Consider the following 12500-nt stretch of genomic DNA (forward strand, 5'->3'; position numbering starts at 1 on the left):
GCAAATATTTCTGGAAAAGGCCTAATTTATCAAATATATAGAAAATGGAATCAAATTTTTTAGAAGACAAGTCATTCCCCAATTGGCAAATGGTCAAAGGATGTGAGCAGGCAGTTCTCAGATGAAGAAATCAAGGTACATGAAAAAAATTATCTAAATCACTCTTCATTAGAGAAATGCCAATTAAAACCACTCTGATATACCACCTCCCACTATCAGATTGGCTAGTCAGGCAGAAAAGGAAAATGATAAATATTGGAGGAAGTGTGGAAAAATTGAGATACTAATGCACTATTGGTGGAGTTGTGAACTGATCCAACCATTCTGGAGCACAATGTGGAACTCCACACATAGGGCTGTAAAATTGTGCATATCCTTTGATACAACAATACCACTATTAAGTCTGTATCCCAAATAGATCCAAAAAAGGGGAAAGGACCTACTTATACAAAATATTTCTAATAGCTTTTTTGCTATTAGTATAGCAAAGTATTGGAAATTGAGAGGATGTCCATCAATTGGGAAATGGTTAAACAAGTTATGGTATATGATAGTAAAGGAATGTTATTGTGCTATAAAAAATGATGAGGATGACTTCAGAAAAATCTGGAAAGACCTTTATGAATTGATGTAAAGTGAAGTGAGCAGAACCAGGAAAACAATGTACACAGTAACAGCAATATTATATGATGAAAAACTGTGAATAACCTAGCTATTCTTAACAAACACTGATACAAGATAATCTCAAGAATTCATGATGAAAAATGTCATCCATCTGCAGAAAAGACCCTAGAGAATCTGAATACAGACTGAAACATATTATATTTTACTTTCATTCTTCATTTTTTTTGTTTCTATCCCACAAAATGATTAAGATGGAAAAATGTTTTCCATTATTACACTTGTAAAATTTATATCAGACTGTTTGCCAAGTCAGAGAGTGAAGAGAGGGTGGTAGGGATAGAATTTGGTTCCAATTTTTTTTTTAGTTAAAGTTAAAAATTATTTTTATATGTAACTGAAGAAAAATAAAGTATTATTTAATAATAATAATAATTGGTCCAATAGTTGATTTTAGATGTAGATCTGTTTTTTATTTAAATGTGTCTAAAAAAGCCCTGTGTAGATGGCAGATTCAGTCTTAAATTGTAGCCTCATTTAATAAACAATGGTTCAGTGAACCCAGGTCTGAATTTCCAACTCCTTTTTTTTTTTTTGTAACCAAATTTTGACAGCAAGATTACAATGATGTGGGATTAAAAGGAGAGCTATTGTTCACCTTTTAAAAGATATCTGTTGAGGTCTCCTCAAATGACTCATATCATTTCATGGAGATTCACTGAGATCTCTATATCAAATTCTATCTATTCCAGAAACAGCCCTAATACTCCTTCAGACCTGAGTGTATATCTATTAAGGTGAACAGAATTGGAGAGGATGAATTCATCTCTCATGCAAAGTGTGGCCAAAATGTATATCACTTGATCAGTTGAGAGCAGGAGTCCATCTTTCCACTTTTATCAGAAAGGTATAGACTGAACCTGCTCTGAATTCTGCCCTGGGGTTCCATTTATTTTTCCACCACTATCTTGCATTTTCTATGAATTTACTATAAACAATACTACAGTAATCAATATTTGGTCTGTGCCATCTTGGTCTGGGCTATGGATACAAAGGAGAAAATCCAAGTGGACAGAAGTATTAGGTCATTAATAACAGGTAGCTGGCTTTACTGTGGCTGATAATCCAGAGCAGCAGTCTCAAGTCTGGCTGAGTAACTGGCTACCTATTTGGTGTTCATCTTTGAGGTCTCAGTTGAAAAATGTGAAAGTCAGGATTCTACAATGAAACTTAAGAAGAGTTTGTGACTTCTATTAAGACCTGGTAGGAGAGCCTGGATTCCTTGCTCTATTTTACTCCAGCAAATATCCTAAAAGAGGCAGGCACATCATCCTGTTGAATTCATGGGGTTCCCTGTTCAAGTGACCAAATCCAGTGAAATCTGGGAACTTTCACCCTGGGTCAAGCTTGTTACCTCTGTCCTGGGGCATTCCAATCCTTTGGCTAACTTATAGGTGGCTGCACCCTGGGCCCTGACATGAGCAACAATTCTGTACTGACTTTAAATGCAATTTTGCTGATTTCTTTGATAATTTCGCAATATCAGAATACATCTACCACTATAATGCCCAGAATCCAAGTGGTGAGACAGCATTCCGGCTATGACGGAGTCTTTTTTCTGGGCCCAGCACCTCATGCTAGAACAAATCCAACTAATTTAGGAAGATGTGCCAGTCACCATGACCTATAGAGTCAAGTCCTTCTTAGATACCAGTCCTAGAGAGAATGCAAAACTTAGAAAACCAGCCTCCTCTACCTGAGATGTGGCTATTGGGCATGCATCATGCCATGACTATGCAGACCAACCTCACATCTTCAGTCCATGGTGGAAGTGATCTGTGAATCTGTCAACCGACCTCCCATCCTGGGAAGAAGGAAAAAAAGAGAGCACAAAATCTCAGCCCTCATCTCTCTTTATCTCTAACTCCTTACCTTCACCAATTAATGTTTCCTAGGCAGTCACATATTCTTCATAAGAGTGGGGCAGGACAATTGCAATGACCACAATTCTCCATGTTCTATCCATCCTCCTGTCCACAATCTGGAGCTAAATGGCAGTAATGGTCTTGAACTCCTGACCTTAAGAATTTCCTTATAGGATCTTAAATCTCATCTCATTCTCTCATGCCAAAGTGTTAGCAATGAGTTGGTGTTAAGTGTTGCAAAAACTCAGGGATTTCTTCATGTATTCTACTTTCCATATATATAGTATACCAAAAGGTACAGGTCACCTTTCCTCATCTCAAACAGAGAAATTAGACTTATCAAGCCTTTCACAGATTGTGGAAATTAGAGAATTCACATGACTATGTCTGAGAAGAGGTCCTGTGGGAAAACATCCCCTTTCCTTTTATTTTCCTACTTTTTCTCTCTGGGCTAGATCTCTATAGCACAGAAACACTTTTATTATGTTGACCCTATCCTGTAGCCTAAAATCCTCATTCCCTGGGGTTCCTTAGAATGATAAAATCTTAGAGAGGAGATCTTAGAGATAATCTATTCTAGTTTCTTTATCTTACCCTGGAGGAGAAGGAGGCATAAATAAACAAGTAACTTACCTAAGGGCATAAGGTTAGCCAGTAGCAAAGCTGGGACTACATCCCAGCTCTCCTGAGACTTCCAGTGTTTTCCCTATACCCCACTAGATCACCAAATTTTGTTTTATTGAAAAATGAAGTTGGCCCAGCTGCCATATACATGAATATATCTAAACTATGAATTCCAAAGCTGTCAGCCCACTCATGCCTCAAAATTCCACTTCCACCCATGATGAGCAGCAGACCTCCTCCTGATGCTACCTCAGCTTGGATTGATATTAAACCATAGACTAAGCCCCGTGTTTTGACAATGTGCTTGGGGTCTTGAGTCTCCCTTCAGGATTGGGGCTCCTCATGAATAAACAGTGATTCCTGGTGGGGAAATAGGGGTAATTATTTCAACCCCACTCCCATTGTTGATTCCCCTAGTGTTGACAAAATCTTGCTGCCAGCTCTCAGCCCCACCCCAAAGTCTCCTATCTTATTGGGGAACCTCTTGCCAACTTGTCCTTAGTGTATTTAATTTGGAACTCCCTAGCTTGTCAGTCACCTTAGTTGAGTGCAATCCTGCATCAGAATTGGTTTATGACTAAAAAACGAATACCTAGCTTAATTAATCCCTGAGCCTCCCTTAATACCAAAAAAGGTCCCTTTCTTAATGCTGGCTCCACCTTTGGGCTAACTGAATGAATTGCTTTTGTAAGAAATTGATGAAATTAGAACAGCAAGTTGTTAGTTGTGGGAATTGAGTGAATCATACTGACTCCATCTTGTGGCTCAGTACTGGAGCTAACTTGGTTCCCTTTCTATTCAACTATAGACCTAATCCAAATTCTGTCCTGCAAGAAAACTTTTTTTAGTTGTAGAAACTGGGAAAACCTTATTGCATTCTTTGAACTTAAACCTGTGTGGCTAGGAGACTAAACCACTGGAATCTATAGTTTAGAAACCCCTAACCGAGGACCCAGGTTATGATGACCATAAATGCAAGTGGATTTTAAGACTGATGAAGGGAGTTTTCCAATAGCTGTACATCTTAAGCAACCTATATGTTCTAACTAAACCTGGCACCATTCTGATCAATTAGCTATTGTTTATGTTTCCTTTGAATGTTTATAGAGCCTTAGGGAGGAGTGGGGCAATTTTTTTTTTACTGAATTCAGGCAATTGCACTCATTCACTCTCACTTTCCCAAGTGAGAAAGTCCATAATCTTTCCTCCAATCAGAAATCAGATTACCTAATGTTGTATTGTTTCCTTTAAATTAATTGATCTTGTTTGACTAATTGTTCTTAAAGTATAAAAGTCTCCCCCTGTGTATGTGTGTGTGTGTGTGTGTGTGTGTGTGTGTGTGTGTGTGTGTGTGTGTGTATATGTAAGTTCCAGCTCTTAAGGTGAGGAAGGGGCCTAGTCCCACTTTGTTAGGCAATTGGCATGCATCACTTAATAAATTAACATATTCAGAAGATCAATCTTTTGTTTCCTCAATTCATCTTTTGCCTGTTACACTTTAGCACAGAAACACAATCTTTAAAATTTTAATTTTACATATGTTTATCAGCTTTGCTTCCCATTGCTCCTCTTAAGACATACAAATTAACTACTAGTGGCACTATGACCTGGAATTATAGCAATGTGGAATTAAGTAATCAGTCACTAAAACTTCTCACATCATTTGACAAAGATATGTTATAAATGGAAGTTAACTACCCAAAAAAGTATCAAAGTATTCCAGTATTCTAATTGATCTGTGATCTCATCAGGCCTCCACATCACTTCCTGGCCATTTCTCAAACATTGTCTTCAATGCAGTCATTCTCCTAATTCTCCTCATAGCACCTCTAACAGAACCTTGAACTCGTATCCCCTGGGTTGCTGGCCTCTAATAGATGAGCTTTCACCTCGTCTTGCCTAGAACCAGGTTTCTGATCTCTTCTCGGCCATTTCTAAACCATGCCACTGTGTGCATACCCTCCATCTTTCCCAGACTACCCCTATGTTCTAGCCCTCCTTTACATGCTACATTCCCTTATCAGAATGTATGGTCCTTGAGGACAACGATTATCTTGTTGCTTGTATGATATCGCGAGCACTTAGTACCTGGCAGATAGTAAACTCTCAATAAATCTTTTACCCTTCATTCATTCCTCAATGTAAGAATTCTCTCTAGTTATGCAGATCCTAAACCATTCATGTCTGCCCGTCCTGTGTGGCTTTTGTCCAGTTAATTAGTCACAGTGGGTTCACCTCTTCTGCATTGCTTGTAATAACAAGAAGCTGGAGTAATTATTATTAGGATACTACCTAGCACAAATGGGCATGCGCTATAGTTTCATTGAGACACATTCTTTGGTCTTTGGCGTTGGAACATCCAGTGCTACGTAAAGGACCAGCGCTTGTTAATCTGCGGGGTGGAGAGGACCGCTGACACGAAAAACAGGGCAGAGAGAAAATAAAAGTAAAAACGCAGAGAGAAAACACGCACAAAGTGTCTGGGAAGGAGGCCAAACCACTTCTTCTGAAGCGGCAGCGGAGCAGTTTGTATTTAGTGCAAATCAACCAACGAGAGTCCAACAAATTCACAATACAATGTACGAAAGAAATCAACATTTGTTTTTACCGGGATACAAAATCCTTGGAAAGCTTGTTCATTGCTACATTTGCTGATTCTAAAGCAAGATACAATTTGCAAGTCTTTTTCCTATAGTTTATACCTATGTACCATTATACCATGGATCTTCCTCTTATAGAATCTTATCTATAAGGGCAGCTGCTTAGCGTAGCTCTGCGTAGCGTAGCTCGATGGATTGAGAGACAGGAGGCCCTGGGTTCAAATTTAGCCTCAGACACTTCCCAGCTTTGTGACCCTGGGCAAGTCACTTAATCCCCATTCCCTAGACTTTACCGCTAATCTGCCTATTACTACACAGTATTGATTCCAAGGTGGGAGGTAGGGGATTAAAAAAAAAAAAAAAAAAAAGAATCCTATCTATAGGAAACCTTTCCTATTATCACTGATACTCGAGTTTCTAAGCTTAGAGACTTTTGGAAAGCTAATAGATAAGCAAGCTGCTAGCTTGGATGTTGAATGAGAGGATATGTCTCTTTGTATATAAAAGATATAAAATACATCTGTTTCCTGCCTTGATACTTTAGCCCCAAATCAAGTCTTTGATTGAAGTGTTGTGGGGTGCTAGAGGTGATACCAACCCATACCTCCACCCCTTTGGGAAGAGTACCTTTTGCAAGAATGCAAGACTCGGAAACTTAGCTTAAAAGTAAAAAGAGAGATTAGTAATATTGAATTTTTGGCCAACAAGACAGCATGAGTGGAACCTGAAGGGTTGCTCCCAGAATGCCTCAGTTCTGGGTTCTTACACTCTTTACAACAGTGAGGATGTGACTCTGTGCCAAGTGTGGACATGACTTTAAGTGGTAAATACTCAGGCATTTGATGGAGGGTTCAGTCATCTGACAGGATTTACCTGGAGACAGAGGGGGTTGACTCTCATAGTTTAGGGGACAAATGGATATTCGAGATACAACTTGATGATATCAAAGAGGTGTATCTCTCTGTCCATCTAAAGGATGATCCAAGGAAATTAATTCTCTCAGGGTCTTATAGGAGTTATCAGATGTTTGGGGTTAGGAGTCACAAGGGCATAAGGGAGCAAAGAAATTTCCCTGCTAATAGTTTGCCTGAGTTTCTAGGGGTGCAATGTCCATGCCAGAAGGATCCAGTACCCAAGACAGATGTCCCAAAGAATTACAAAGAAAATGTGGGCACTGCCTCAAGTTGTGACCCAAGACAAATGCCCCCAAATTCACAGGAAAAACCCCTTACTTTTAGGAGAATCCTGATGTAAGTCTCCCAGAAGGAATTATAACATTTTACAATAGTTGATGATTCATAATGGTGAAAATCCAATAGATATGATAAAAGTAGGACTTCATTTATAGATACTATAATCCAGAACTCAAAATTTATTTTTAAATATAAATGATATAACTGGTATTTTAGTGATGATCTTTCACTATTCTATATTAAAAACAAATTAAGTATGTATTTTTAAAATGCATTGTGGGAATCATACATTTATATACTTAAATGTTGAATCCACATTTGTGTAATCTTATGTTATTTTCCATAATATTTATGTATAACAAAAATAATTCTCTTCTTTAGGAATTCAGGAACATTTAGATATTTTATGCCTGGCACAATAATATTTTGGGACACTAGGTGGCCCAGTGGATAGAGTGCTGCACCTGGAGACTCCCTGAATTCAAAATCCAGCCCCAGAAACTTACTAGTTGTGTGACCCTGGGCAATTTGCTTAACCCTGTTTGCCTCCGTTTCCTCATCTCAAAAATGAACAAGAGAAGCCCATAGCAATCATTTCGGTATTTTTGCCCCCAAAAACCCTCAAATTAGGTCAAGAAGAGTTGGATATGATTGGAAAATGACAACAACAATAACAAAATGTTGAGGGCATTCACTTGAACAAAGCAATGAGATCAATTTAAATTCTGAATCCCCAAACAAACAATTTCAATGAGTATTCTTTTATCCTTTGCTAATAATGTAAACAGGAAAATAACATGCAAATTCTTTTCTTAATATTATTTTTATTGTCAAGCAAAACACACTTTCATATTGGTCACAATCATAAAAGCACACTCATACATAGCCAAAGCCACAAAATAAAACCATAAATACAATGATGTAAGAGACAACTCCAACAGTTCTTTCTCTATAGGTGGATAGCATTCCCCATCATGTCTTTCAGGACTGTCCCAAGGCAATGGCCTTGTAGAGAATAAACAAATTTTCACAGATGATCATCATATAATATTGCTCTTATTGTGTACCATGTTCTCCCCAGTTCTGCTTATTTCACTCTGCATCAGTGCCTGAAGATCTTTTCAGCTTTTTCTGAAATCATCTTGCTTATCTTTTCTTATAGCACAATAATATTTTATCACCAATATGTACTACAATTCGTTCAGCCATCCCCAATTAATGGATATCCCCTCAATTTTCAATTCTTTGCCACAACAAAAAGAGCTGTTATAAATATTTTTGTGCAAGTAGATCCTTTCCCTTTTTTTAATTACCTCTTTAGGATACAGACCTGATATTGGTATTATCAGATCAAAGGGTATATACACAGTTTTATAGCCTTTTGGACATAGTTCCAAATTGCTCTCCAGAATGGTTGGATTGGTTCACAACTCCACCAACAATGCATCCCCATTCCAATTTTACCACATCCCCTTCAACATTTATCACTTTACTGTCATATTGGCCAATCTGGGTATAAAGTGGTACCTGCGCATTGTTTTAATTTGCATTTCTCTAATCAAGATTGATTTATAACATTTTTTCATATGATTATTGGTGGCTTTGATTTCTTCATCTGAAAATTGCTTGTTCATATCCTTTGACCATTTGACATGTATGCACATTCTAAGATAATAAAAGTTATTATGATCCAGGTGCTTCATCCAAGACCAAATACAGATTATTGGCATTCCAGCTTCATCTTCTTGTAAATAAACTAATTATACAGTCCAAAATCTATATTACATTGAAGAAGTCATAAATGAATTTTTAAAAATTCTAAGATCAGATGGATTTGCAAGTGAATTATATAAAATATCCATTGAACAATTAATTCCAATGTCAAATAGTTTCTATAATAAGGGGGAAAAGCAACTTTCCTCTCTCTTTCTATGATACAAATATGGTCCTGATAAATAATCAGGAAGAATCAAGCCAGAGGAAAAAAAACACAAACCAACATCCTAAACCTATTCATGGGTATGTATCTTCTGTTTTATACATTAATTACCATTGATTGTTAATGAAAACAAAGAATGAAGTTATCTCTGTGGAAACAGTTTTTGTGTGGTTTTATGTGAATTTAATACTTGTGAGATCCTCCTGGTTAAAGGAAAAACTTTCAGACAACTTCTTAGTCTATTGAGTCAGTGCTATTTTCTAATTAGCAAAGAAAAATAAAAGAGATCCTATACTCTACAACTCTGTCTAGTACAGAAAATAGCTACTACACTGTTAAAACAGTATGCAATTAACTAGTAGCCCAGTGGCTAGAGCATCAGGCCTAGAGTGGAGAGGATCTGGGTTCAAACCTGGCCTCAGAGACTTCCTAACTATATGACCATGGGCAAGTTACTTAACCTCAATTGCCTATAGAACAGAAGGTAAGGGTTAAAAAAAAACAACTATATGGAAATGCTTGCTAGTTCTCACAATTCATCAAGGATATTGCTAATGCCCACAAAGCCAATTCTCAATTCTTCATCTCATTCAGATGAAGAAAACTGAAAGCAAAATTTGAATTAATAAATAAAACGAGGAGCTGTTTTCTTTTTTAAAACACAAATAAGGTAGTTGTCTAAACTGATTTTTAAAGATAAGGAAAGAAAATTATATCAAAAATGACAAAAGAGGTGATCACAATATTTGAAGAGGAATTAGGGAAACTATCAGAAAAAAATTTGTCCCATTATATGCTAACAAAACTGATGACATAGAGTAGATGAACACTGTTGCTATTGAGTCATTTTTTTAAGGGTGCTAAGCTCTTTTTAACCCATTTGGAGTGTTTTTGGCAGAGATACTAGAGTGGGTTGCCATTTCTTTCTTTAGCTCATTTCAAAGAAGAGGAAACTAAAGCAAACAGGATAAAAGATTGACCAAGGTTACACAGTAAGTAAATGTTTAAGGAATATTTAAATTCAGGAAGATGAGTCTTACTGATTCCAAGCCCAGTGCTCTATCCACTGCACCACCTAGCTGTCCAAACACTTAATGAACACTTACAATAATAAAAATTATTCAAATGAGCAAAAGAAGAAATAAACTAATTACACAAGGCAACATCTGTAAAATATATTAAACAACTCATAAATGAACTCATGAAGGAAAAAAATCTACAGGACTAGATGGATTGATAAGTGAATTCCATCAAATAGTAAATGAACAATTAATTCTAATATTACATAAATAATTTCAATAATAAGGAACAAAAATAACTTTCCACTCTTTTTATGATATAAAGATGGTCTTGAAAGAGTCAAACTTGAGAAAGAAAAATACAAATCAATTTCTCTATTAAAAACTGATATAGAGCCAGGCCTAGAGACGGGAGATCCTAGGTTCAAACCTGACCTCAGACACTTCCCAGCTGTGTGACCCTGGGCAAGTCACTTGACCCCCATTGCCTATCCTTACTGCTCTTCTGCCTTGTAGCCAATACACAGCATTGACTCCAAGATGGAAGGTAAGGGTTTAAAAAAAAAAACTGATATAAAACTTTTAAATAAAATATTTCAACAAGGCAATAAAAACAGGTAAGATGTAATGTATACTATACACAGGTTGAATTTCTACTTGAAATCTAGGGTTGATTCAAATAGTGAATAATTCTAAATAAAATAATTCATATAAATAATATTGTAAAAATACATGATTATCTCAATAAATGCTGAAAAGGCTTTAGAAACAAATCCAGCACTCTTTTCAATTAAAAACTCTACAAAAAAAAAAAAAAGAAGAAAATGGTCCTTTCCTTAAAAAAAAAAAAAAAAAAAACTTTCCTTCTGCCTTAAAATCAATACTAAGTATTAGTTCCAAGACAGAACAGTGGTAAGGGCTAGGCAATGGGGGTTAAGTGACTTGCCCAGGGTCACACATATAGGAAGTGTCTGAGGCCAGATTTTAACCTAGACCTGCTGTTTCTAGGCCTGGCTCTCAATCCACCTGGCTCTCAATCCAACAAACCACCCAGCTGTCCCACAGTCCTTTCCATAATATATAAAATGACATTTATATAAATTCAAAATCAAACATTATATTTAATGGAGAAAAGTTAGGTGTCTTTTTTAGGTGACTTGCCCATGATCAAATGGCTTGTAAATGTCTAAGACCAGATTTCAACTCAGATCTTCCTGACTCTAGACCCAGCACTCTGCCACCAGGCTTCCTGGAAGGAACATGCCTTTCTGAGAAGTTGTCAAAACCATATCAGGGGAAAAGAAAGCTGCTATTTGCAAGTGACCTGAGCCATTTCTTCAGGATATATGAAACCCTTTAGGAAGTGGAGGAGAAAAAACTTGGGGTCCTCTCTTGCTACTCTCTTCTTTTTTTTTTTTAATCCTTACCTTCCATCTTAGAATCTATACTGTGTATTGGTTCCAAGGCAGAAGAATGTTCAGGGCTATGCAGTGGGGATTAAGTGACTTGCCCAGGATCACACAGCTAGGAAGTGTCTGAGGTCAGATTTGAACCCAGGACCTTCCATCTCTGGGCTTGGCTCTCAAACCACTGAGCCACCTAGCTGCCCCTCTTTTGCTACTCTCTTCTAAGGAGGGAATAAGGAAGGCCAGTTGTCAACCAGAACTATATCCTAAAGCAGTCCATCATTATCAGAAAAATCTTATCAGCTAGATCCAAGAAATCTCTGGAGGAAGCCTTTTACCTTCCTAAGATGGTGCCAATTTGTCATGGATCTGACATTTGGGAGAGAGAACATGTGATCCCAGTATTTAGGGTCATGATGATGAACTTGCTTGGGCAGGCCTTGTTGCCTTATCCTTAGAAGGATCCCATAATCCTATATTCACCACAATTTGGTATCATGGTCCCCATTTCTAGATTGGAAATGGATTCACCCTCTTGATCTTTACCATTCCTAGAGTTTTTAAGCTGGCTCTTCACTTCAACCTAAGACAACTGATATCTCTGATAGTCCTGAACATGCCCCCAAAATAACTCATACGAGGAAGAGACATTGGCAGAGTTCCTCCAGAGCCTTTCATTCTGCAATACCTGCTCCCTCCAGGCTCCAGACATTTGGCCATGGCCCAGGACTTATTAACGCTGAGTGCCTTATTTACAACATATCTGGAGGCCAGTGATTCCCACCTGGTGGGTGCTGCAGCGATCCAGGAAGCAGTGATGGCCACAGGTGCATTTATCTTTTCTATTAATTACTATTAAAATTTTAAAAATTAATTTCCAGGGGCGCTAAGTAATATTTTTTTCTAGAAAGGGGGCGGTAGGCCAAAAAAGTTTGGGAACCACTGCTGTAGGTTCTCTCACAAGCTATTTATTCATTTGTTGTCCTATAGGAGCCCACCGAGAGGACTTAACAAGATCTCTGTCTTTCAAGATATCACCTCTTACTGGGCAGATGGATGGTTTACTGAAGTTCATTTGTGCATACCTTTCTTGCAGTGGGTGCACTTGTTGGTAAAGCCAGGAAAAACAGGAATTAAGGCTGCATAAATAGAATCAGCTCATTGAAATCTCTT

The 12500-nt window shown here is 37.4% G+C and overlaps 1 protein-coding gene and 1 pseudogene across 1 annotated transcript in view; both read left to right on the plus strand.

The window, feature by feature from the left end:
* Positions 1-2545, plus strand: part of LOC123236591 — a 14305-nt pseudogene extending 11760 nt beyond the window's left edge.
* Positions 1-12500, plus strand: part of LOC123233687 (zinc finger protein 850-like) — a 312250-nt gene that overhangs the window by 187310 nt on the left and 112440 nt on the right. The window lies entirely within an intron of this gene.

This window comes from Gracilinanus agilis, chromosome 2 (assembly GCF_016433145.1).
Source record: "Gracilinanus agilis isolate LMUSP501 chromosome 2, AgileGrace, whole genome shotgun sequence".
Classification (NCBI taxonomy): domain Eukaryota; kingdom Metazoa; phylum Chordata; class Mammalia; order Didelphimorphia; family Didelphidae; genus Gracilinanus; species Gracilinanus agilis.